We start from the raw sequence: 27,731 nt of genomic DNA, 5'->3' as shown, positions 1-27,731 counted from the left end.
ATGTGAATCCCTTCATGATGGGGTGGGCTATATACAATGTCTTTCTAACCACTTTGGCCACGTGGTTGTCAAATGAGAGATTGCTATCAACTTGGGTCCCCAGGTCCCTAATTACTTCTTCTGTACATAATGGAGTACCACCTATGTGGTACTTTGTGGGCACTTTGTTTTTGCCAAAGGGATGACTATACACACTTTTGCATTCAGCTGGAGGCCATGGCTCTGGCACAAGTTGTCTGTTTCTATGATGCCCCTTTGGAAGATGCTTGTGTCGGCTGGAGAGTCGATTATGGCCAGCTCGCAGTCATCTGCATATTTGGTCAGCCACAGTCCTTCCGTGTTGGCCTGTACCTCCAATAAATATATACCAAACAAGAGAGGTCCCAGGACTGAGCCTTGTGGGACACAACTCGTAACTGGTTTGGAGTCTGGCATGGCTCCAGCAATTCTAACCATGTGGGTTCTGTCCTTGAGCCAGTGTGCAATCCATCTAGTGACATAGGGGCTTATATTTAAGCTGGTGAGCTTCTCTAGAATGTCTGAGTGGGGTATTGTTTTGAAGGCTTTTGCGAGGTCCAGGTAGGCTGTGTGAACCACCTTCCCCTCGTCAATGGCCTTGGTGACTGTTTCAAAGAAATCAACCAGGTTTGAGAGGCAGGATCTGCCCTTAAAGCCAAACTGGGTATGAACCAGTGTCTGTAGGTCCGCAATATCTATATTTATGTGGTCCATGATGATCCTTTCCATAGCTCTGCAGACCAAGCTAGTGTGGCTTATGGGGTGATAGTGTCCAGGATCCGTTGAGGCACCACCTTTCTGTAGAGGGACCACTGTTGCTGTCCGCCACACTTTGGACACATATCCTGTAGTAAGGCTGGGATTGAACAGTAGGTTTATGTTTGGTAGCAGCACGTCTTGGTGGTCATGTAGGACACAGCCTGGGACACTGTCTCGTCCCATTGATGCAGTGTGTATTGCTTTGGAGAGGGCGGCTCTTACCTGAGCATCTGAGATGTCAGGGGGGCAGCACTCTGCTGGGATACATATTTGCCCTTTCAGTGTGGAGGGGGGTGAGAAGTTTGCACTGAACCTGTCAGCTAGAATGTTGGCAATGTCTGTGGGTTTGGTGTTTCTATTGACATTTTGGACTACCTCTGTGCATATCTGGGAATTACCACCCAGGTTCCTAACATAACTAAAGAAAGCCTTGTGATTATCCTTAGTGTCCTGTGCAATTTCTCTCGAAGCTGGCCTTAGACAATCTTATGAGTGCCTGTAGTTATTTGCTAATACTGATCAGTGATGCCTTCCCTATTTGTGAATTTTCTGTATCATTTAGTAGCTTCCTCCTTCTATTGTGTAGTTTGTTTATGGCTGGGGTCCACCAGACAGGATGTCTGCCTTTGGAGGATTGGGTCTTGGTTTTATTCGGGATCACATGATCCATGCATTCCTGAAGGTGTCCATAGAATGCGTTTATAGAGGAATCTGCGGTCTGGTATGTAGTTTCCACAGGCCCGGGGGCTTTGAAGGTTTCCACCTCAGTTTTGAGGAGTGTGAATTTGCTTTAGAGAAGTTGTTCACTGTGGTGTTCTGGGCAGGGGTGGGGTCGGGATGTGAATATCCAGTGAGATTAGTTTATGGTCCAATCTTACCAGTGAGGGATACACTTCTGGTCTGGAGCATAGAATCCCCATGTTGGTGATGATCAGGTCCAGTATGTTTCCCCTTCTTGTGGGAGTGGTAACAAGTTGTTCCATAGCATTTGAGCTCATATATTCTAGGAATCTTTGGCCTAGAGTGTTGGAGCTAGAGTCATGCTCCCAGTCCATGTTTGGGTAGTTGACGTCGCCCAATATAATGGTGTTTGGAGAGACCTTCATATTTCCACTGTTCACAGGACGGCAGAGTGCAGTTCTTGGGTTTGGGAGGGTGGTTTGTAGCAGGCTATAACCTGGAAGGCAGTTTCACCCATTGTTAGTTGCACATGGATAGTCTCGGATGCTTGGTGCTTTGCCACCAACCTGGAGGTGTGGGTATCTTTGATGAATATCAATACTCCCCCTCCATTTGTGGTTCGTTCCAAGTTTTGGGGCTGAAAAGCATGGTATGAGGTTAAACCTGGTAGTGCTGGTGTGCTCTCAGTAGCCCTGAACCAGGCATCTGTTACTGCACAGATATCGATGTTCTCCATGCCAAGGAGAGTTTTGGGTGCATGCATCTTGAGGTTTAGACTTCTGGCGTTGGGTAGCATTACTCTTAGTTTCTTATCCCTTGTGATACCTATGAAGGTGGGTTTGTCATTTGAGCCTTGCCTAACATACGCACTATGGGGGTAGCAAGAGCCTTTGCCAATATCTGAAAGCCCAGGGGTGACAGGTGCAGGCCGTCCCTAGCGAAGCAGGTGGTTCAACAGAAGATGAATATGTGAAGGTGTAGTGCCTGTGATTAGTTAGCAGTAGCATATATGACTGCTCACGTGGACACATGCCAGGTAAGTCATATGCAGTGTGTCACAGGCAACGTACATGTGAACAGGACAAACAGTAACATTCTGTCAAGTGAGACATGGACATACATATAGTAAGCTATGCAGATGGCACTAGGAGTCCACAGAAGCTCTATAACTATGCATTGCAGGTGTGATCAGTATTCCAGGGTAATTGCAAGCAAACATGCATGCAAACAAAGCTACAGTAAACAGGGCTGCATGTAGTCTATTGTACAACAAACAAGCTGTACCACTTCCAGTAGGTAACACTGCAAATATGCAGGCACTATGCACATGTACATGGAAATACACAGGTCAGATGGCTAGGGTCCAGTCTCAGCGCACACAAGTGTACAGACCATGTACTGTCAGGATGTACAATAACTGGATGGAAACCCATGTGCTCATACCTGCAGTAATACACATGTCAAATAACAGACACGGAGCCTTCACTCAGTGGTTCCATACTTAGTAGGATGTATGCTACCTGGCCTGCCACCACAGTATCCCTGACATATATGGGGACTCTACCTCCTGTGACAGTTAGTTTTGTGTGTTGGGGCTGTCTAGCATGGTATGAGATGTGAGCTTGCAGTGCTAGGGTGCTCCTGTGTGTCCTGTACCAGTCGTGTAGTACTGCACACATATCAACATCCTCAAACATCCGCATTGCAGAGTCCAGTGTGGGCAACATGCCACTTGCAGTTTACATGTCCATCATTGCGTATTACTACATTAATTACCTTATCCCCTGTGCTACCTATGTATGTAGCCTTCTGTTGACATCATTACCACCAGTATGCCAACATGTGCAGATGATACACTATGGTACTTACCATGGGTGTAGACAACAGTACATGACAATCACACCCTTACTGCATCAGGCATGCTGTGATATACCCACAATTAATTCAGCACACAGTACTGTTAACAACATGATACTATTACTACACATCTATGTGGTCACCCTGTGCATCAGCAACTTGTTAACCTGTACCTGCACAGTTGTTACAGATTGCAGGAGGTGGCACAGTTTCATCATATGCACAGGGTGTGAACTTGGTATGCCTGAGTCAGCCACCGATACCACCGACATGTATGTGTATGTGTGTTGGTGAGGGACAGCAGTAGAAGGTGGGGCAATGTTGATGCAGTGTGTGCATGTATGCGGTAGCCCTAGGTGTTGTCAATTCGCATGTGTGTATGGATGCACACAGTTCCACCTCATGGCTGCCATATACTGGTGTTTGTGGACAGCCACAGACTGTACCTGCCAGGTCATACAGATCAGTGTCTCTGGCCACGGACACGGTACCTGTGCCTTGCAGGGGTGCTACGGACCGTATCCAGTACCAACCCAGACTGGGTACTGTCATCAGAAGCAGGTGTTCATTGACTGGACACAGATCCCTGTCGGGCCTGGCCAGAGCCAGGTGCACGTGGTCTCCTGGGGCGGTCTGATGACAGCACAGACCCAGCATTGCTGGGGCTGCTGCTGGCACTACGGGGGCGGCCGCGGCCCTGTTGTCGTCCGCGACAACTGCCAGCTGCTGCTGTTGCTGGCATACGGCCACGTCGACGCCTCAACCGTCCACCATCACCCTGGCTCATGGACATTTAGTTGTGGAACCGGTCCAATATGTCCCCACAAGGTCTGTCTATGACATTGGTGAAATCACGGATGGCAGCCGCAATATCACGCATACTGTCAGTCATGGCTGTGCGACATGCTGTCAGCTCCCTCAGACCCTGTCTGGTGTACCATTCCATACGTAACTGTGCCTGCATGACAGCCCGAAACATAGCTGAGGTTGTAAGACCTCTGTGGGCACGTCTGACAGGGGCAGTACGCCCATGGATGCTCCCACGAGAACCCCTGGACATCTGTCTGTGTGGTACCATCTCTGGGCCATGCCCATGGCTGCTGTGTGGGGAGGCATGTGCCACAGATACCACATTACCCTGGTCAATGCCCACTGTATGCTGTCCATCACCTAGGGACATTGTTGACAAAGGGTGTATTGGCAGGATAACTGTGGCGCATTGATGGGGTCGACAGCTGTGTACTGTCAATCGGCTGACCAATGGCGGACCCTGGCATACCTTCCTGTGACATTACACAGACGTCATCATTATCAGTACCCATGGCACCAGATTCAGGTTCCCTGCTACATGACACCAGAGCAGCACCAGAACCTGTGGGAGGGAAACAGGAAACACAGTTTACAATGTCTACACATTACCAGTGATGCACACATGCACACAAGCACACATGCACAGGTGCACACATGCACACAGGTGGACACAGGTGCACACAGATTCACACAATTGTACAGTACTCAGTATGCGCGATATCAACACACAGACACAGACACACCTACATGCATACAAAGAGCACTACTAAGTGAGCCTAATATTACTATTACTATCAAGACTATTACAGGAATTGTTAATACACACTCACCAGCATGGATAGGCTGCATTGCTGTTACACCGGAGGGACCTGCAGACGTGAAGAAACTAATGTCAGTGGGCACAACTGTGCCATTGCTACTGAGTATGATACAGGTCAGTAGTACAACAGTCGCCTTTCACAGGTCAGCTGCTAATATTGAGGACATCACACTTGCACATTAAATACTATGGTGACAGCTACAAACCAAGAACACACCTCACACATGCATTAACTACCAGTGTACACAACAGTCAACTATACATATGGCATATTACCTGCACGTTCACTGTCTTGCTGCTGCGTGGCTCCAGCCTCCATCATAATGCATGTCTGCTGCTGTTGTTGTTGCTGGTGGACTGGAGCCACTACACTCATGAGTAGTCCCTCCAGTCTGCTGAGTGGGGGATGTGTAGCCACCCCACCACCTGTGGCGACCTGTTGCCTGTGGATATCCGACGCACACTGACGGACATTTCTGATTAAATCACTGCAGTGATGTCGCACCTGCTCATATGTCCTATTATGCGTGCCTATGTCATTTACCCGACAGACCAGGTCTTGCCACAGTGCAGCCCTCTCCTGCTGATTCTGGCTGGTGCGGGAAAAGAGTATTGCATAATCCCGCACCAGGCTCTGGTGTATCTCCTCATCCTCAGCTATGGAGTAAGTGGGATTCCGCGGGTGAGCCATGTACCTGAAAAAGAAAATAACCTGATATCAGCAATATATGTCAGCAGAATTTGGCACACATACTACACATGCTACTCGTCTGTTATGATACAACATATCTCACATATATAGCATCTGTCTGTCTATTGGTGGATACACATGTAAATGGCCAGGTATCAGTGCTCAGCCAGCAACTGTGCAACAGTACCTGTTACACTCCATACGACATACTACCAAACCCCAGCAGTCAGAACACTGATTCAGGTCAAGAGCACCTCCTCACTCTGGGGGTTTGTATCTAGGTACTGTATGGCCTACATCATCAACTACTGTGAGCTGACCACACACTAATTGCCCTGGATATACATATCCCACCTCCACAACCAGCACAAACGACTATAGTGAATAACATTACAGATGCAAACTTTACACTTTGTAACAGTGACATGGTATCCTTTCAGCCCACTGGGCCAGTGGCAGATACAACCCACAATGCTGACCCCTACACAATTGCTTTTTACAGACATCTCCGAGAATGCATGGATCATGCAATCCCATATATGACCAAGACACTCTCCACAAAGGGACAGCATTCTGTCTGGTGGACCCCAGCCATAGACAGATTGTATTACAGAAGATGGAAGCTACTGCAAGACAGAGCATAATTCCATAAAGGGAGGGCATGTCTGAGCAGCACTAGTAAGGATCTATTTTCCATCATACAAACATCCATGGGCAACTTTGATTGGGAAATCAAGAGGGACACTACAGATAACCAGAAGGCCTTCTTCAGTTATGTTAGCAACCTGGTCAGAATCCATCCTCTATGCCCATAGTTAGTACACAACAACAAATATTTCACTGACACCACAGATATTAACAACATTGTGGCAGACAGGTTCAGTGCAGGTGTCACCCCGCCCTCTCCCCCAAAATAAGACATAGTTATCCCAGCTGACTGTAACCTCCCTGTCATCACAGATGTCCAGGTGAGAGCCCTCAGGAAAGCAGAATACACAACATGACTGGGACCTGATGGTATCCCCAGTTGCATGCTACATAAACTCTGACAGGAGCTAAACACACATATAGAAGTGCTATGTAACACTAGCCTGACTACAGGATATGTACCTGTACACTGGCGCACAGCAGCAGTGGTTCTACTCCACGAAGGAGGCACCTCAACATACCAATACAATACAAACACAATACATTACATTACAATACAATACTATACAATATGCTATTGCCCCTGGGACTACAGCAGCATACTGTTCTGCTACCCTGACCATTGTGACACATGTGGTGTGATGGTACCTGCTGCTGTCACACAGTTACACAGGGTGACTCATATGGCATATTACCTATCTGACTAACATTCAGCAGGGGTATGTGTGACATGTACTCATGGGGAGTCTTGCTTCTTAACACTGTGTGGTTTATTGCAGGGTATGTCTTATCTGTGGGTAGGAACTTTTACCTCCACATGTGCTCTCTATTGCAGTGGCATGGATGACACACAGCAGTCATTTAGGTTGTGGATGGTGTGAGGTGTTACTATGGTTGTTGGACATCTGTCATGGGTGTGACTTGCGTATGTAAATCCGGGAGTGGTAACCTCTATGTGGGTAGTATATGTGTACTCTGTGGTGTTGTCAGTCACTGTGCACTGGTAATGTGTTTGAGTGCATTGTCACAGTGTTGTACATGTCACTGTGTCCTTCTCCATATCTGTAGCTGTCATGTGAGGTCCATACCATGGCATCCATTATGTGGTGTGGAGGGGTACACCGACCTACATGTCCATAGCTGACACACCATATCTGCTGACACATACCATGTGCAGGTATTCCAGGAATAGTGTGCCACTGTGAATATCATTGGGGCCACTATTGTACACATTTATGACCCTGTTCACCCCTGACACATGCAGTGGTGGGCAGCCAATCACATATCTGGTGGTTACTGGTGTAGGTGATTTGAAATGTGGTATGGTACTCGGTTTTGACAAAGAATTTTAAAAAAAAACCCTTTTCAAATTCCAAATTTTTTACCCCCAAATTTTCCCCCGGAAAAAAACAAATTTTGGGCAAAAAATTTAAACCCTTCAGACCCAAAAGCAAGCCCCGCCCCCCAAAAACCCAAAAACCCCGCCGAACCTTTTCACCCGGCCCCCCCCCCGGGGGAAAAAATCAACAAAATTAGGACCCCAAATTTCCCCAAAACACAAAATAAAAAAAACATAGATAAAAAGACTTTACCGGGACGGAATGGATTTAAAGGGGGCCCCCCCATAAAAAAACAACAAATACTTCTTTTCACCTGGGAAAAAGAACAATTGCCATTCCCGGACACATTGGGTTTATGGCCCTGCTTTAAAATTAACAGGGATCAATTAAAACCTATTCATACGGGGTATGTTGACATGACTTGGGAGTCTTCTTCTAACATGTGGGTTTTGAGGGGAATTGGGGCCTCCCCAAGTGCCTTTTTTGAGTGGCAAAAGGGGGCCTTTGTGTGGATATGTGAATATTTTTAACCGTTGGATTTGTAAACCGGGTGGTACCTGTTTTAAATGGGACTTTGGGGTTTTCCCCTCTGCACTGGTTTTTGAGGCAGTAAGTTGACGCCTGTGTTTCCCCATCTTAGTGATTTGGTTCCCCCGGACCATTAGGGGAAGGTACAACCCCATTAAAGCTGCAACAATTGCCAAATACATAAAGTTCAAAAGGTTTCCACTAAATTTTGGCCATATTGACAATTAAAGACCCTTCAAATCAGGGGAACCAAACCTATCTTTACTGGTAAAAATGTTGGTCCCTTTTTGACACGGTGTTTTCCCCTTTCTTTCACCAGGACCGTTGCAATAACATTACTTCCACTCAAATTACCTCTTTCATACTATTTAAAATTTTATTAATATTATGTTACAATCACTAATTTTAATGACATATATTCTTAATTTGGGGGGGAGGGAAAAGGGGGTTGGGGGTTAAATCATCCGTAGATGGGATCATCTGTCATTTGTATCCTTAAAATATATGTTGTTGTTACCAAAATGTTTTAAATTTATATCTACTGCAAAATTTCTTTTAGATTGACTTCATATTAATTATTATCATAAAATATTTATTTTAAACAATCCAAAACAACTTAAAAAACACTAGCTAGAAACAGTAAATAACATGGGAGTAAAACAATATTAAAATACAAATTTAAATTTTCCCAAAAAAGGGCCCCGAAAAAACGGCTAAAAAAAATTTATTTTAAACGGTTTCACCGGGCCGCTTTACCAAAACAAAAAAATTTCATATTTAAAAAGTCATTCCCCTCTAAAATATAAATAATATAAATACTAAATTTAAAAATTTTAAATTTTAAAACTTAGACATTAATTAATACAAAATCAAATAAAAAATCAAAGGTTTATGACTTCAACTGGTTTAAAATTTGGCATTCAAGCATATTTTCACCTTGTCAATTGTTTTTTCTCTTCTCACATAATAGGGACTATTCTAAACTTATTAAATTTTCCTTAAAAACATGTTATGTTTTAACCTTTTTATGAAATATTAATTTTAAAATTACTTTCCCCATATATGCAAACCAAGGCAGATGGGTGGATATTAATTTTAATTTATCAATGTAAAAACCTGTCTGTTTGTTATAATTTACAGGGTATACTGCAGAATTTTAATTTAAACAAACTTTTAAAATTTTTCTTCTTATTCAATGGGTCATCCAGCTCTTAGGGGTTTGGGGGGGCTTGGCCCTAACTAGGCTACTCCTTTTAACCCACCTTATTAATCACTGGGTCCAGGGAAATACCCCATGCATTATGGGGTGTGTCCCAAATTCCTATTGTTTAAGGGTTATTAAAGGAAAATCTTAAATTTTCATTAACCTGTAACCCGCTTTAATCCCGTAAGTGTGCCCACGATGTTCTGGGAACCCCTAAATTTTACGTAAATTTTTTTAATTCAAATCATTTGCACATTTTCCTCTCAATGAATTCCAAAGATTTAAAAATAATTAAATCTTGGGCCTTAAGTGAGCCCTTTTTTCCCAATAAAACTGTGCAACCATATATTTTAAAACCCCTCCAAAAAAATACTTCTTCATTAATATGTATTAAAATTCAACCAAATTTTAAAAACACATCAGCAATCCCAAAACTCAACAAAAAAACATTAATAAATCAACAATTACACAAATATTTCCCACTAACTATACTTTAAAACACATAAAATAAAATTGCCAAAATTCCTTTCCCAACCAAAATATCAAACAAAAATTTGGGAAAAAAAATTTTATACCAAAACCCAACATGAAATTAACCCCCATTTAATTATTTGGAACAACTTCCTTGATCTTTGGGGAATTTTTTGGGGAGGGGGGATTTTAAATAAGATCTTAATAACCAGATTGTACAATTTCCCTCATAGTTAAAAATTTCGGCATCTGAAATGAAAATTTTAAAAATCCAATTGGATTCACCTGTCACTATCCAATACCAGGGGACACCTTCGCATCAACTTAAAAAAAAAAAACTTTAAAATCTATAATACTTCACACAAAAAAGGAAATTTTACCCTTTTTGAAAAAGGGAAATATTAAATAATGATTCGGAAGATTTTAGTAAGGGAAAAATCAAAAACATACCGTGGCCCCCAAACCCTTTGCTATAAACCCAGGGGAGGGCAAGTTGGAGTCGGCAGCCAACTGGTTGGGGCCCCAAAAAAATAGGATATAAGAATTGGGAAAGGCCCCCGTACAATCTAAACCTGGAAAGGGAAATGGAAAGGTTTTCTTTTTATTTTTAAAAATTTGGAAACAATTTTAAAAATATTGGAACCTTTTAAATTTGAATTTTGAACCACCTGTAATTTAGTTTTTAAGAAGCCGAAATAATATGTTCCACCTATTCCTCCAGTAGTAGCAGTATTTAGTAGATTAGTGGAGAAGGATATATATGAGAATGAGATAGGGTGTGAATAAGAAATATAGGCGAGGCAATCTTGACCGGATACAGAGAGAGACCTTGATGGCACTTAGGAGCCATCCTTCTTTAACGCTTAGACCTGCAGATAAGGGTGGTGCCCCTGGCAGTGATGGATAGTGACAGGTATGTGAACTCCATGATTGAGATGCTGGATACTAAGTTTTATATTTCAGTGAGTGTAGAGGTGGCCCGACACATGTTCTGGGCATTTGGACCATGTTGAGGAATTAGTCGTGACATCTGTAGTCACTAAGGAGCTCTATGATTTTACTTATAGATGAACCCCTCCTACCTGTCATACAGGGTCACCCAAGATCCACAAGGATCCAGTTGTGCCTCCTTTGAGACCTATTGTGGCAGGTAGAGGATGGGTCACTGAATCTTTTTCTCTATATGTTGAGAGTTTCTTAAGGCCCCTATGGTTGATGCGAATTCATTCATTTTACGTGACTCAAAACATTTTCTCATTGATCTGTATGAATATTTAGGCCCCAATGATATGAACGATCACTTATTTTTAGTGACCATGGACGTTCAGTCATTGTTCACTGTGATACCCAATAGTATAGGTATACAGTATGTACAGGAATATTTGTGTGACCATTCAACACATAGTGATGTATTGATTGATTTGATTACTCTATTTTTAGAAGTGGTATTGGAGAACAATTTGTTCTGCTTTGGGTCAGATGTATTTATGCAAAAGGATGGCGTGGCTATGGGCACATCTTGTGCCAATAGCTACGCCAACCTTTTTATGGCTAGATGGGAGGAAAAGTATTTGTTTTTGGATGTTGGTTACATGGAACATGTACGGTTCTATCGCCGTTTTGTAGACGATGTCTTTTTAATTTGGGATGGAACTGAAGTAGGACTGTGTTCCTTTTTAGAGAGGGTCAACCATATAACTGATTTCCTCAAGTTTACTTCTGAGTACTCTGTTGAGAGGATTTCTTTTTTGGATATTTTCATTGAGAGGATGGAATGTGGACTGTACAACACTGGTGTGTACAGGAAAAGTTGTCAGAGAAACTCGTATTTGCACCGTCACAGTATGCATCCTGGGTTTACCTTTAGGAACATCGTGAGAGGTCAGTTTGTCAGACTCTCTAGGTATTGTCCCAGGGAGGCATGTTTTTTGGATGGTGTACATGAATTAAGCAAGAGATTTGAAGCGAGAGGGTATTTACCAGTTGATATAGATCCTACCTTAACTGAGATAGAATGTTTGAGGGGACAGAAGGCAACTCCTTACTTTTCTAATGACTATGTGATGGGTAGTTCTCCCTTGGACTCCAGCCCTAGTATTAATAGGTTAAGGGTACCAGTTTATTACACGAAAGGAGTAGGCCTAGTTAAGGACGCGATCAGAAACCACTGGGACGTTTTAGTAACCGACCCGGCTTTGCATTCAGTGGTTGGTGACCGACCCTCATTTATGTATAAGAGGAAGAAGAATTTGAAACAGCTTTTGTGTTACTCTAAGGTTAAACCCAGGGATGATGATCAGTCATGCACTGTTCCCTGTAATAGATGTAATTATTGTAACTTTATAGACAACAAGGGTTGGTTTATGCATCCTCTATTTGGTACGAGATATGAGGTACGGGCTAAAGCAGATTGCAATTCCATGCATGTGGTCTACCTGGCCTCCTGCCGTATGTGTCCAGCATATTATGTTGGGAAGACTGACAGGAGGCTTAGGGACCGCATTAGAGATCACTTGTATCAGATTAGAATAGGTTCGCATGTGAATGCATTATCCAAACATGTGTTATCTGAAGGACCTGACCATGTATTTAATTTTCAGGTGTTAGCTACTGCTAATACTACTGTGAGAGGGGGAGATGTCAAGACAAGGACTGAGAGTATAGAATCAGAGTGGATTATTAGGCTTAGAGCCAATATTCCCCCTGGGCTCAATGAGAATGTCCCTATTAAGCCTTTTTTGAGAGCAAGGAGGTTGAAGGTTCATAAAACCAATGTACCTTGATTTTAATTTTATATGAGTATTGTTTTATTTTTTGTTATTTTGTGAGATATAATGTCTATAAGATGTTTTTTAAAAACTTTTTGTAGTCTTTTAGAGGTTTTTAGTGGAGTTGTATATCTATGGTGTATATCTCTTTAAGAGCTGAGAGCTTTTGGCGCCTTTTTTTGTTTAAATACTGCATAGTTTCTCTCTGCTCTGTTTGTTAAGGTCTGAGGAAGCCTGGTCTCCCAGGTGAAAGCGCTTACCTTTTTGAATTAAAACTCATTTGGATTTTTACATCTAGCCTTCTTTTCTGTGGACATTGCAGCAGTTTGGAACTTTTGAAAGTTTGGTACTTTTTTTCTACTTTGTTTGAATTGAGACTCAGCCCTGTTTCACTAGCAGCTACTTATCTGGTACATATATACCTATTCATATGATAGACAGGTATATCAACATGTTTGTCTACCATTAAATACAAAAAAGTGCTGGGGCTCGCTGGTAGTGATCGAAAGAATTTATTAACACCAAAATCCACTAAAACTCCATTACTTAAGCTAAGGGCTAATAAATTATAGAGTAGTTCAGGAATTTGGGCACTAGGGGGCAGCATGCCTATATGAAATTAATTTTATATTTTCTCACACAAAATTTATGAAAACAACAATCCGAGGATTTTATAATATGTAATGTTTATAATTAATTAATATGTGTATTTATATTTATAAAAAGTTTTTAATAGTATTTATATTACTATTTAAAGTTGCATTTTTAAACATATATTTTAACATACAAAGAGTTTTTATTTAGAGGAATAAAGCATATTTAATGAGGGAAATCAATATTAATGAACGTAAGAACATGATTGGTGTGTTTGAATTAATTGATATGGTTTGTAGAACCAGTGTAATGCATTTAATTAAATTGTTTAGTATTTAAATATGTGTATTAAGAAGTTAGAGTGTCTGATGAAGTCATATTGACGAAAACGCAGCATTTGGTGAATTCAGAAGAGCGTTCATGTTACATTTTGTATAGCTCTACAGTTCTGAGCACTTTATTTTAGTGGATTTTGGTGTTAATAAATTCTTTCGATCACTACCAGCGAGCCCCAGCACTTTTTTGTATTTATTGGTCGTTCTGTAAGTGCTGGCATCTGCTGTTTGCTTCGTGGTTGAGAGGAGGGGCCGCTGGCGTTGTGACCGAGAGGATGAGCGTTACTATGCAGGAGGAAACGGGCCAAGCCAGACGGCTTATGGGCCAGTTAACAGAGTTGATTGACCTGTTAACACCATTGTGTGCCAACCTTATTGCTGGAAGTAGGAATCCCACGGACGGTGATGAAGGGGCCGAAAAACCAGAAGAACACAGGGGGAAGCGGAAGAAGAGAGAGCTTACAGGCGACCAAGAAGGAGCCGGCGTTCTTAATATGGGGACATACTTCAATCCCAACAACACCCCTGGAATCTTTTTGGACATGACAAACGTAGGGGATGGAAGAAACAGCAATGGGAAGGACAAGGGAGCAATCCCGAAGAAAAGATTAAATTCGCCAAATAATTCAAAAGGTACTGTTCATACGCTATCTAATGAGAAGCCTATAAATGAATGGCTTAAACGGGATTTTCAATTCAAAGTAAATTATGGTAGTAATGATGTCAGTACTGACAACAATGAATCTTATGCTATGAAAATATTGAGACTGGATAAAATGTTAATGAAATATAGAACCTTAAACATTGAAAACGCTTATTTAAGGGAATGTTTAAAAAGGGAAATAGTCCCTAAGGGGTTAAGAGTTTTTAAATACCCGAACAATGTACAGATAGGTTCTAATTTTCATGAATGCTTGATAAAAGTTTTTAATAATTGTGGATTGGAAGTGATCAAGTTAATTATAGAAGAAAATAATAATAAAATAAATGAATTGGGGAATGAAATAACTACATTGGATACTTGTATTAAGACTGATCTATTATTTGACATTAAAGAAGAAAATGAGAAATATTTCTCAATGAGAAATAAAATAGACAGAATGTGTGATGAGGTGATACAGCGGAAGATGGGGAAATTAAAAAGGGATATCATGGAATATGATAATCATACCAGTTATCCCAAACCACACACACAGGTATATGATAGTGTACATAAGGTAAATAATTATAACAAAAGAAGGAATGTACAATATATAAACAATTATGGACCTAGACAGGATAATATATGGGACGAGGAAAGTTATGATCATGAATTCCCACCCATTCAGGAAAGAAGGAATATAAACGAAGGGAATAACAATCACAATAGAGAAAATTTTCAGAAATGGGGGGGGAAAAGAGGGTGGAGGAGGTACTAACGAATACCCCTAACCCTGAAATACTTGTCCATCAGCCTGGAGAGGCATTTATAGAAAACCCACACACGGAGAGAATAGATCAGTCATTTGGGGACATAGATAACAATATGGTCAAACACACCTTTCACAACTTTACTATTTATAATTTCAGCATTTTAAAATTAAATCCCGACCACTTTTCTTTGTTAAGTAAAGGCTTAAAATATATACCAAATAAAAGAGAGGATTATACACGCACCATTCTTGATGTGAAGTTGTTCTCTAGGAAGATTAATCTAGAGATTATGGCCTCGAGGATGGGCTTTAATAGAGAAGATGATAGAGAAAATTCATTAAGAAGGAAGTCCATATACAACCCTCCATTAATACCTCAAATTAGGAACTTCGAAAACATTATGATTGACTCAGTAAGGAGAAAATATAATAAAAGCTGGGTACAATACAATCTAAGTAAAAGGGAGAACGAAGTTCTACAGGAATTAAGTGGTAATGCTTCTTTGAGGGTAATGAAACCAGATAAGGGTGGAGGGATAGTAATTATGGACACAATACTGTATGAAGGAAAAATGAATTCCATACTAAGGGATGAAGAGAAATATACTGAAGTATCATTAAATGAAATTCATGTGGCCTATCATAGAATCGATACTATTATACAGGACCTCGTGGTAGAGAATGTAATTGATGAAAAAACATATAAGTATTTAGAAGTAAAAAAGCCTAAGGTAGCTACCATATTCGGAATTCCTAAAATTCACAAGGATATGGGAAACCCACCACTGAGGCCAATAGTATCGGCTGAAGGATCAAAAACAGCCCCCCTAGCTAAATTTGTAGACTTCAAGACTAAACATATTTGGGTTAATAATAAAGTAATCTTGAAGGATTCCTGGGAGTTTTTGGGGGAATTAAAACAGGATAAGTATAGAGAGGACATAAAGTTTGTCACTATTGATGTGATAGATTTGTTTGGGTGTATACCCCACTTGGAGGGTATGAATTCCTTTGAGGAATCAGTGTTTGAGGATGTTACATTAAGTCTGAATGATAAAGTAGCTAGCGTAATATTGATGGACACCATCTTAAAATATAATTTCATAATGTTTGACTGTGAATATTACAAGCAAAAGATGGGTGTTTCCATGGGGGCCGCTTGTGCCCCCACTTACGCTAATATAGTACTTGCAAAATGGGAAGAGCAATTTATCACAAAAAGTACTTATAAAGAATTTTGGACTTTATACCACAGATTCCTCGACGATATTGTTATTTTTTGGATAGGAAGTGATGAAAAATCTATGGAATTCATGAATTATATTAACCAAACAACCAAATACTTGAAGTTCACATATTCTGTTAGTACTGAGTCCTTAAAGTATTTAGACATAGAAATATACAAAAGGGCTGGTAAATTTGAGAGCAGGGTCTATAGAAAGGAGACGTATGTGAACTCTTTTTTACATTATGACAGTGCACATCCCCTAAATAGTAAGAAGAATATTGTCAAGGGGCAGTTTGTCAGGGGCTCCCGAATGACATCAAATAATATTGATTACCAGGAAGAATGTAGGATTTTACACAATATGTTTAAAGAAAGGGGATACCCTGATGAATTTATTAACAAGTTGAAAAGTGAAGTCGAGGAAGGTAGAGGGGGCAGGTTTGAACCTATAATAGGTAAGGGGGACAAACAAAACACAGATACAAGACGTAACCCGGAGATAGATATAAAGAAAACAGATCAAGATGATTACAGAAGAAGTCTGGTAGTAGAATATAATAGCTTCAATAGGAAGTTCAAGGACTTCTTTACAAAGGAGTGGAATAAATTTAGTACCTTAACAGATATTGAAGAAATACCGAAGATGAAACCAAAGATGGTGTATAAAAACCCGCCAAATATTGGTAAAATATTAGAAAGGAGAAAAGAAATGAAGGGGGATAAGAATATGAGGAGGTGTGGGACATATAAATGCGGAAGATGCCAACAATGCCCATACGTCATGAACAAGGCAGAAATATACTTGGACAGTAGAAAGAAAAAGATTAAAAGTAGGACATATTATAACTGTGAAAGTAGAGGAATAGTATACATAGCAATTTGTCAGATATGTCAATCATTCTACGTAGGTAAAACTGAGAGATGCTTGAAACGTAGAATATACGAACATTATTATGACATTCTGAAAAATAAAAGCACTAATGCACTTTACAAACACAGTATTATATGCCCAAATGCAAAATATGAGTTTTTTGTGTTGGACCAGGTAATACCAGACATAAGGGGTGGTCCTTGGGAGGACATCCTAGAAAATAAGGAATTATGGTGGCAGGTATACCTGGATTCCAACACTAGTCCTGGGATCAATGATTTTCTGACTATAACTCCATTACTTAAGCTAAGGGCTAATAAATTATAGAGTAGTTCAGGAATTTGGGCACTAGGGGGCAGCATGCCTATATGAAATTAATTTTATATTTTCTCACACAAAATTTATGAAAACAACAATCCGAGGATTTTATAATATGTAATGTTTATAATTAATTAATATGTGTATTTATATTTATAAAAAGTTTTTAATAGTATTTATATTACTATTTAAAGTTGCATTTTTAAACATATATTTTAACATACAAAGAGTTTTTATTTAGAGGAATAAAGCATATTTAATGAGGGAAATCAATATTAATGAACGTAACAACATGATTGGTGTGTTTGAATTAATTGATATGGTTTGTAGAACCAGTGAAATGCATTTAATTAAATTGTTTAGTATTTAAATATGTGTATTAAGAAGTTAGAGTGTCTGATGAAGTCATATTGACGAAAACGCAGCATTTGGTGAATTCAGAAGAGCGTTCATGTTACATTTTGTATAGCTCTACAGTTCTGAGCACTTTATTTTAGTGGATTTTGGTGTTAATAAATTCTTTCGATCACTACCAGCGAGCCCCAGCACTTTTTTGTATTTATTGGTCGTTCTGTAAGTGCTGGCATCTGCTGTTTGCTTCATGTTTGTCTACCATACTGTATACACACACTAACATACTGCTAAACATACATAACTGTGAAACCTACTTTGTACATTGCACTACAACCTACAGTCAACCTACATTGATATGTGCACATAGATGCTCTCACATACAAATGTATGTACAGCCTTCACTGATAGTTGCTGTATGTCCCCTGCCCTTTACACATCTTCATATACATATGGATACAGACCAATGACACATATGGAGGGTTCACAGTATGTAGACCTTTATAGTATTACTTTACATTACCTGTGTTTGTCACAGCTGCTTGTGTTGCCGCCTGGTTTTCTGTCCTGCTGCTCCACTTCCCAGTTGTCAGCTTTCAGGTGGCTGTTGCTGAACAGTTTTGTTTGTGTCTGCTTAATTTCAATTTTCTCTGTCTCTCTCTCTCTGTCTGTCTGTCTCTCACGTCCTCCTCAGGGTGCAATGAAAGTATTGCATGTGTGGACTGGGAGTACAGCATACTTTTGTAGGTATCTGCATATGCCCATGTGATGGCCTCTGCACCAATTGTTAGCCAGCATTTGCTAATTGCATGCAGCCAGTTGTGTACTGATTGCAGTTCTCACTGTGATTTCAGAACAGTGCTATAAAAAGGTATGTGAGATAGGCATAGCCCTTTCAGATTTTAAGGGCAGGGACCATGCGGTTATGCTGTGGACAATGTTCTGTGAGTGTAAAGGCTGGTATCTCTCATATTTCCAGCTGTGTTGTAGATTAACATTCCTCCATTCATTTCTCCAGTTTCCTGTACTAACTGTGTATGTACACTGACACCTACAACTACTACTACTGTTAATGTGTGTGTGTGTGTGTGCTTTCATTTCACTTTTGCTTGCACTTTGTTGCTAAGGCTTCAATATTTGCCCTTTACAGTCACTACTTGTATGCCTGCTAGGTGTCCTGACTGTAGTGTGCTGCTGTAGCTTTCCTATTTTCCATGTACATTCACACCTTGGAATGCTTGCTATTATCTGCTAGGGTGTTGCAGCATGCAGTGTGGTCTGGCCATGGTGTGGGCCTTGACATCTATTAGGGTATTTGAGTAAGCTGCTGAGCAGGCCCCAGAGACTCTCAGGTTCATCTGTTATCTGCCTCATGGAATGGTACATATCAGTGGGGTACACCCATTAAATTGTCTGGTATGCTGCAGTTGTGACTGTGGGTTAGCATGAGCATATGTATTACTACACTTATTCTGCCATGCAAGTGGTGAATACTTTCAGGACTCCATAGTTACCATTGCATGTGTTGTTACACCTTTCTGCCTACTGTTTGTACATTTCACATGGAGTCTGTGGGGCATCCCTGTAAGTCATTCACTGTCGCTATGTCTAGGCTCTTAACTATTCAAATATGGTGGTGTCAGACCTCTCGTGTACAAATATTTGCAGGTTGTCCACATTTCTGCCTCGTATTTTGATCAATATCTCATGCACAGCTTTTTCTGGCAAATCACTCTGGGCTCAAGTCAGAATATAGTGACAAACATTCAAGTTTCAGACTTCATACCCTTCCAAACATACCACAAAATGCAGACCCTGTTACTCTCTGAACTGTCTGCGTTTGTTGTAACATTATTTGTAATGTGTCCCTGGTTTTGGGCCTTTGCTCCACATATTTTATTACTTGGTCCGGATGTGCTCCTGTAAGAGGTTGTGGGGTATGGGCAGTGATTATCCTGCTGTGAGTATGTGTGTGGCTTGCAAGGTGCTATAGTGACATTATTACCTACTAGCTACCAACTAGCATGGCTGTTTCTGTTCACACATTACTATTATGGAAATCCACTAGTTTTGACAGTAATTCTAAATTACATGCTTTGTGTACTACACATCCTATATTCCCTTTACATTCATTCCTACTATTACATGATATATTTATTTTAGCACAATGTTCTTGTATAAGAGTCATGGCTTAGTGGCAAGTCATGCAGACTACTGTTTCCAAGGTCCTGGGTTCGGGACTGCCAGTGGGATTTTATTTTGCTTCTGAACTGACTACAGGACCTGTCAAAGTGAATAAGGCACTTTTAAGCAGTTGTAACCGGGTTAGCGCTGGTTTGCGCGGAGCTCACGCATGCGCACTGGCGTTTAGCTCCGCGCACACAAGCGCACACCTGCTTACAACCGCTTAAACGTACTTACTCTTGCGCACACCCGCGCTATTTTCTTTGAAAGAAATGAAAATAGGAAGACAGGAAAGTGGTGAAAAAGAGGTCACAAAGAGGGTAAGACAGTAGGGAAACAAGCTTGGGTTTTGCAGGAAGGATATAGGTAAGGCCCATAGCTGCCCATTCCTTCATCAGCAACAGCTGTGCATATGTTTGTAATTTGGTGTGACATTTGATACCTTCCACCCCTGAGAGAGGTGTAAGGACAACAGTAATACTTGTTGTACAGCCAATTGTAATAGATAGTTTCCATGTCTGGTAGACATATGTGCGGAATGGGCAGCTATGTATGGGGCGTAATTTATTTGTGGGTACAGAGTGCCCTTTTTTTTTTTTTTCAGGTGAGAGTGGTATGTCAGGTGAAGGAAGTCGGTACAGCTGGGGAGGTAGGTTGGATAGGTAAACAGACAAGACAAACAAGACACATACAGGGGCGGTGTATGACATGTGTGGGGGGGTTACACAATTGACGGGGACGGAGGTTTGGATATCCAGAGCCCATGAGCCCACAGATGGCAACAGTGGAACTGATATCCCCACCCATAGGCAGTTGCCACTGTTCCTTCACTGCCCAGGACGGGGCTGTGTAGGCCGGGCAACAGGCATGCCCGTAAGTTGTGCCACCCATGCCTCAAGCTGGCATAGGGGCTCGAGAACAGAGCCCCGAATCTCCCTACGCACCACAGTCCGGACGCTACGGAGGGTGAGTGGTGGTTCTCCTCTGGCCACACTTGCAGAGGGGGGGGGTGAGCCCCATCCCTTGCAGCGCTTCCACCCGCAGGTGGCACAGGGCCACCGGAGGAGGGTCCAGACTCGGCACTAGTGCCAGGTGCACTCGCCAGCTGAGGTGGGAGAGGTGGGTCCGCTGGAACCCGCCCTCCCTGTCGTCCTATGTTTTGCATTATGTCATGACAGTTTGGGTTAGTGACATATAATACCATACACAATTAGTTGTAACAGCATGCATTAGTATTCCCATTAACCAAACACCCAGATATTCACACCATTGAACAGCGTGCATAACACATGCATAATTTGAACAGCAATACACAGTCCAACAACATGCAGGGTTAATTGATGGCAACAGGCCATCAGGTTTGGATGTATGAACAGGGCAGATGCATCAACGGACATGCAAATATATATGACCCAACAGGACAAACGTCCAGGGGTGTTAATTGTGATTGCACATACCATTTTCACGTGGAATGGGTTATATGTGGTTATAGGGTGGGGTGAAGAAAATAATATTAACACCTTCAAATACCAATACATATGCTGTACAGTTCTAATAGCTACAGATATATTCACACTACTGTTCTAACTACAGTTTCCTATATGATAACTATTTCAACTTGGTGATAGGACTGTTACTGCAACATCAATATACATTTTATTGTTCTTCATACACATTTCATATCTAGCTTTGTTCAGCTACATCATCCTGCTACATTTGCTTTATATAGCTGTAGACAAGTGTGGATGTTTGGTATATCAGACAATCATACTATCTGCATATTGCAGACTGAGAGCAACATATCCAGATTTTGGGATACACATTCCAGATGCAGCAACACTTTGAACAGATTTTGCTGTTTGGTTTTGATTCTCACATGCATTTCATTCTGTCTTGACTGCAGTATACTTTATTCAGGGGTTATTACTACTGTATTGCTGGATTCATGACACTTTCTCACACTCTCTCACTTGTTTTCATTTTACTATTCAGGATGGTACTTACTTCTAGGCTTTATTGACATGTTTTACCTATAGTTATTACAATCCTTTCCAGCAGTCTCACTTCTGTCATGTTTCAGTATTTCAACAGGGATATATTTCACACATGTGATTTCATCATCTTCTGCAGCTATACTTTTCAGCCTGCTGCAGGTTGTGTACTATTTTCTTACAGGTGGGGCATTTTTATTTCAGAATTTATGTCAGACATTTTCATTTTTCTGTTTGGCTTACAGGCTGAAACACACTTTTGTAATCAAGCAATACTTGTAGACACTTTCACACTGTTACTTGCACATTTTATTCCTTAGTGACTACACTGCACTCTTTTGCTGACTGTCATACTTTTATATTTCTTTACAATTACTGGTAGTGGATTACTGACCTGCCTGGTGGCGCAACCGCACCACCCTATCGCCATAGAATCTGCGGTTCGCAGAACGGACACCTGCAGCTGTAATATAAATGAAGTAATATTGGAATACACATCTCCATAATATCAGCTAGTTTAATTTCTTACATACATAATTAAATGTAACTTACTCAGTAGTGGGGCGTTGGGCATTTGCCAAGCCTCCTGGATCCAAAGGTTCAGTTGGTCCTGCTTGCGTCTCTTCAGGTCCGCATGGTGGTGACGGACCTGCTCACCACTCCTTGGAATCCCTGTGGCACTGGTGAGATCATGAGCCAACCGGTCCCACACCTCAGCCCTGTATGCTCCCCAGAGGACCTGGCCCTGCATGAGTTGGGCCTCATGATTGTGGACTAGGAGCCAGACCATGTACCTGGACTCCTCAACGCCCCACCTCTGTGCTCGAAAGCAACTACCCTCTCCTACTCCTGTCATTCTGCCTGCAGTTCAGTTCTACAATCGCTTATGCTGTGTATTCCCGCCTATGGGGCTTATATAGTCCGTTTTTCCCACACATATCTGTGATTGGCCATTTTGGAATTGTATCAACTTCAGTAAACCTGCATTGTCATGCTCCAGTTTGTATTCATTCCTATATATTAGCTATTATTGCATTTATAGGTACTGCTGTCATGGCTTAGTGGTTTGGTACCTTGACTATGGTGTATAGCATCCTGGGTTCGAACCTGGCCACTTTTTTATTTTTCATGACTGTCTAGACATGCTGAGGGGTGTGTCTGTGTAAAGGCAATTTTGATACGGCTTGCTCAACGTTGCTTGTCGGTTAGCTTGTTTGCGCGGTGCGCAGCTCCGCGCAAACGGGGTACGCTGTTTTAAGCCTCATTTGGCTATCGACACGCATATTACGCTCAGCTGAGCTAGGGGCACTTAGATTCAGCGTGTTAAACCACTGCTCAGCTACGGGCAGATGCACTCACCCTGTTAAACTGTAGCTCAGCTATGGGCACATCTGGCATTTTTTATTCTTTTGTTACCTCACATTTCTTCAATATAAATGAGCTATTTCATTACATTTTACATAAAATGTGGTTTTATGTGTACATATTTGTCAGGGACTTGTTTCGTGCTTATTTTGCTAAAAATAAAAATTGGTGTTGTGGGGGCTCGAACCATGAATGCCTGCTCTTCAGCCAACATCTCTACCGCTACGCTATTGCTTCTTGGCTTACTTTGCATATTTAGTTCTTATATGCTTTCCCACGGACTGCTAACTGTAGCTGCGCTTACGGCACGCCCACGCAAACGAGCGCACTCACGGTTAAACATTTTTACAATTTAAAAAAATATATAACATGTTTATTTATATATTTTCTGTTCATAGTCTGTGGGGGCATGTGTTGTGTTGTGTTTATTCACATTTCCGTGGACTCTGTCGTGGGTGTTTACTTTGGGCACTTTTACTCTTCTGGGGGCGTGTCCACTTACAGGGCTCGGCCTACGGACACGCCCCCTACTGTCTTACACGGACCGTGTTAGCCTTAGGTGTGATTCAGCATGCTCTCATGAATATGCAGAGCATGCTGACATCACTCCGTTTAACTGCAGCCTCCGTGTAAGAGTTATAACTCTTACACAGAGGCTTCGTGAATCCTGCCCTATATCTACTTTATTTGCATGCTTGGTCCACAAGTTGGCAGGTGCCTGCTGTAGTAACTCTTATTTGCCTGTATGCTTCCAGCAGGCTGTTCTTCAGCTTATGCTAAAACTGCCAATAATTTCCCCTCTGTTTCTGTTGGAACATTTAGAAACACCCCATTCTGGGGTACAGTAAATGGTACAACACAGCTTAAATAAATCCCTTCCTGGTGCAGTAGTACTCAAAAGAAAATAATGTTTTTCTTCACTCTGACCTAAAGAAATGGGGATGGGTTTTGAAACAGGATATGTAACAGTAGCATTTGTTACACCAACTTTACTTTGATATTTATACTGGTATTTAACTGTCTGAAGCAACTTTTAATACAGACCTAGTTCATAGGTTCATACTAGGCTATCTGCCCTAGGGCATTTATAAGCCTAGCCAGAGTGTGTTTGGCTTTCGCCACCCATTTTAAATTAATTTTGCTATGCCCTTTTTCGAGGTTAGTATACTGTGCCTCTGTCTAACAGTGACACAGAAGTGATACCCAGGGTAAACCTACGATCTCCCATCCACTCATCAAGATTCCTCTTGAAGAGAATCAATGAGGGACTCTGCCTAACCTGGACTGGGATTTTATTCCAGAGTGAAGAGAGCCTCTGGGTTATGAATCTGTCCCTCCAGCATGTCCTATTTATTTCAGTGCTGAGGTTCAAGTCTCACGCGCGTAGCTCGATGGGATTTGGATTTTCTGAGGTGCAGCATGTCCATTAATTCCGGGTTGGACATGGCCTTATACGTCAGGCACAGATCGCCTCTGAGCAGGCGGTATGCCACTGAGTATAGCTGGAGTTTCTTTAACCGGGCAGCATATGGCATCTGTTTGAGCCCTTTGATCCTCTTGGTGAGGTACTTTTGGGGTCTTTCCAGTTGCTGCAGGTGTCTGGTAAGGTACATCCCAAAAGGGGCATTGTACTCAATTATGGGCCTGATGAGGGATGAGTAAAGAGGCACAATGACCTCCCCTGATCTAGATATGAATCCCTTCATGATTAGGTGGGCTATATAAAATGTTTTTCTAACCACTTTGGCCATGTGGTTGTCAAATGAGAGATTGCCATCAACTTGGGTCCCCAGGTCCCTAATTACTTCTGTACTTAATGGATTACCACCCATGTGATAATTTGTGGGCACTTTGTTTTTGCCAAAGGGGATGACTATACACATTTTGGCATTTAGCTTGAGGCCATGGCTCTGGCACCAGTTGTCTGTTTCTATGAGGCCCTTTTGGAGGATGCTTGTGTCGGCTGGAGAGTCGATTATGGCTCCCAGTTTGCAGTCATTTGTGTACTTGGTCAGCCACAGTCCTTCGTGTTGGCCTGTACCTCCGAGAACAAGAGAGGTCTCAGGACTGAGCCTTGTGGGACGCCACTTGTAACTGATTTGGAGTCTGACATGGCTCCAGGAATTCTAACCATGTGGGTTCTGTACTTGAGCCAGTTTGCAACCCATCTAGTGACATAGGGGTTTATATTTAAGCTGGTGAGCTTATCTATAATGCCCGAGTGGGGTATTGTATTGAAGGCTTTTGCGAGGTCCAGGTAGGCTGTGTGGACCACCTTTCCTCCAATGGCCTTGGTGACTGTTTCAAAGAAATCAACCAGGTTTAAGAGGCAGGATCTGCCCTTAAAGCCGAACTGGGTAGGATCCAGTGTATGTAGGTCCCCAATATCTTTATTTATGAGGTCCATGATGATCCTTTCCATAGCTTTGCAGACCAAGCTAGTCAGGCTTATGGGGCGATAGTTTCCAGGATCCGTTGAGGCACCACCTTTGTGGAGAGGGACCACTGTTGCTGTACGCCACTCTTTGGGTACATATCCTGTAGTAAGGCTGAGATTGAACAGTAGTTTTATGTTTACCAGTTTTACCAAGAATAGAATTGGCTTTGCATTTATTTTTACTTTAACATAGAGTCCTTTTCCATTCAGTGGCAGCAAAGGGATTAGGATTTATTTTTGTTTTATTACCCTGCCATAGTCAGTACGGTGATCTGCAGCACTTAAGGACTTTAAGTCTTTTTCCTGCAGGTCTACAAGCACTTGCTTCATTTGATTTTTTGTACAGGGTTTGCAAACCCTGCACGAAGACAGCTGCAATAGCTGGTTTAGCTTGTTCATTTGGATCTGGCATTTATAAATGTTTAGCAAACACTGCTTTAAGATAACTCAAATAATCTGCAGGGGCTTTCTCTTTAATTTGTCTACATGCCTGACATACTTGTGCAATTCACCAGTGCTATCCTTTTATTTATTAGTGCATTTCCTGTGGGAATAAAATTTATTTCAGCCTTTTTAAGTAACTGTTTTTATTTCATTGGAGTAACTTTTCGAAGCATCTGGTTTAAATCGGTCAAAGTAGGGTTGCAATAGTTTTTGTTTTGTTTTTTTTTTTTCAATTTCTCTTTAAACCTTTATGGATGTTTTTTTTTTTTCAGTTAGAAAACATTTAGACATAGTATAAAAATCAGCATTAGCCCCCCCCCCCCCATTTTTATTTATTTATTTTTTTAAAGGTCCCAAAAAAATCTTCTGCAGAGGCAATAGCCTCTTGTCCTACCCTATCATGTGAGCTCTTGTGAAGAGCTACAGGAGTGTCAAACACTAGTGCTCCTGTTGGAAAGGTACAGAAGCTCATTGAGAATGATAGGAAGGAAGGAAAAAAACTTTAACTGCAGATGCTGTTCTAAAGATGAGAGCTAACAGCAGAACTAAGTGGAGATGTAATGGTACCATGCTGGCCTTGTGCTTAAAAAAATGCAGATGTCTGAGCCACCCGTACCAGTACATATGGGGGTGGGGTACAAAGACAGGATAAATAGATCCCCTTTTACTGGTCTGTACTGCCTTTTATCCTCTCTTACTTGTTGAAACAATTTCTTATTAACATCCTGCAACTCTCTTAATGCTGACTCCTTTTTCCCTTTTAAGTGCTTCACTGTACCAACCACTGGGGATGCACAAGCCAGTGCATTTCTTTGTGCCGGTCCCAAGCACGGATAAATGGGGAGGGTTGCGTCAGGAAGAGCATCCGGTGTAAAAATTCTGCCACAACACTTATGGTGCAAAAATTTAATATTTCCACACCGGATCGGTCGAGGCCCGTGTTAACAACGACCGCCACCAGTACTGTTAGCCAACAGGGTGCTGGCGGAAATTGGGCTACTGTTGGCCAAAGGAGAAGAGGAGGGCGAAGGCATGCCCGAAGGCAGGAAGAGAGGAGGAGGAAGGTTAGGAGTGTAGCAGTGAGGGTAGGAACTTTGAATTTTGGCAGTATGACTGGTATAGGAAGAGAGCTAGCTGATCTGATGGAGAGAAGGAAGGTTGACATATTGTGCGTGCAAGAGACCAGATGGAAGGGAAGTAAGGCCAGGTGTTTAGGAAACGGGTTCAAATTGTTCTATCATGGTGTGGATGGCAGGAGAAATGGGTAGGGGTTATACTAAAGGAACAATATGCCAAGAGTGTTTTAGACGTGAAGAGAGTGTCTGACAGAGTGATGTTTATGAAGCTCAAAATTGATGGTGTAATGACGAATGTTGTTAGTGCATATGCTCCACAAGTTGGGAGTGCGATGGATGAGAAAGAGAAATTTTGGAGTGAGTTGGATGAAGTTGTGGTGAGTGTACCCAAGGGTGAGAGACTAGTGATTGGAGCAGACTTTAATGGGCATGTTGGTGAAGTGAACGGAAGGGATGAGGAAGTGATGGGTAGGTATGGTGTTAAGGAGAGGAATGCAGAAGGTCAGATGATTGTGGATTTTTCGAAAAGG

At 41.7% G+C, this 27,731-nt stretch overlaps 1 protein-coding gene across 1 annotated transcript in view; it reads right to left on the bottom strand.

Moving 5' to 3' along the window:
* Positions 1 to 27,731, bottom strand: part of CENPO (centromere protein O) — a 282,925-nt gene that overhangs the window by 168,085 nt on the left and 87,109 nt on the right. The window lies entirely within an intron of this gene.

The sequence above is a fragment of the Protopterus annectens genome, chromosome 2.part1 (assembly GCF_019279795.1).
Source record: "Protopterus annectens isolate FY-2018-M chromosome 2.part1, PAN1.0, whole genome shotgun sequence".
NCBI classification, from domain to species: domain Eukaryota; kingdom Metazoa; phylum Chordata; order Ceratodontiformes; family Protopteridae; genus Protopterus; species Protopterus annectens.
The sequence above is the reverse complement of the archived record's forward strand: the minus strand, read 5'-3'. Positions and strand labels throughout refer to the sequence as shown.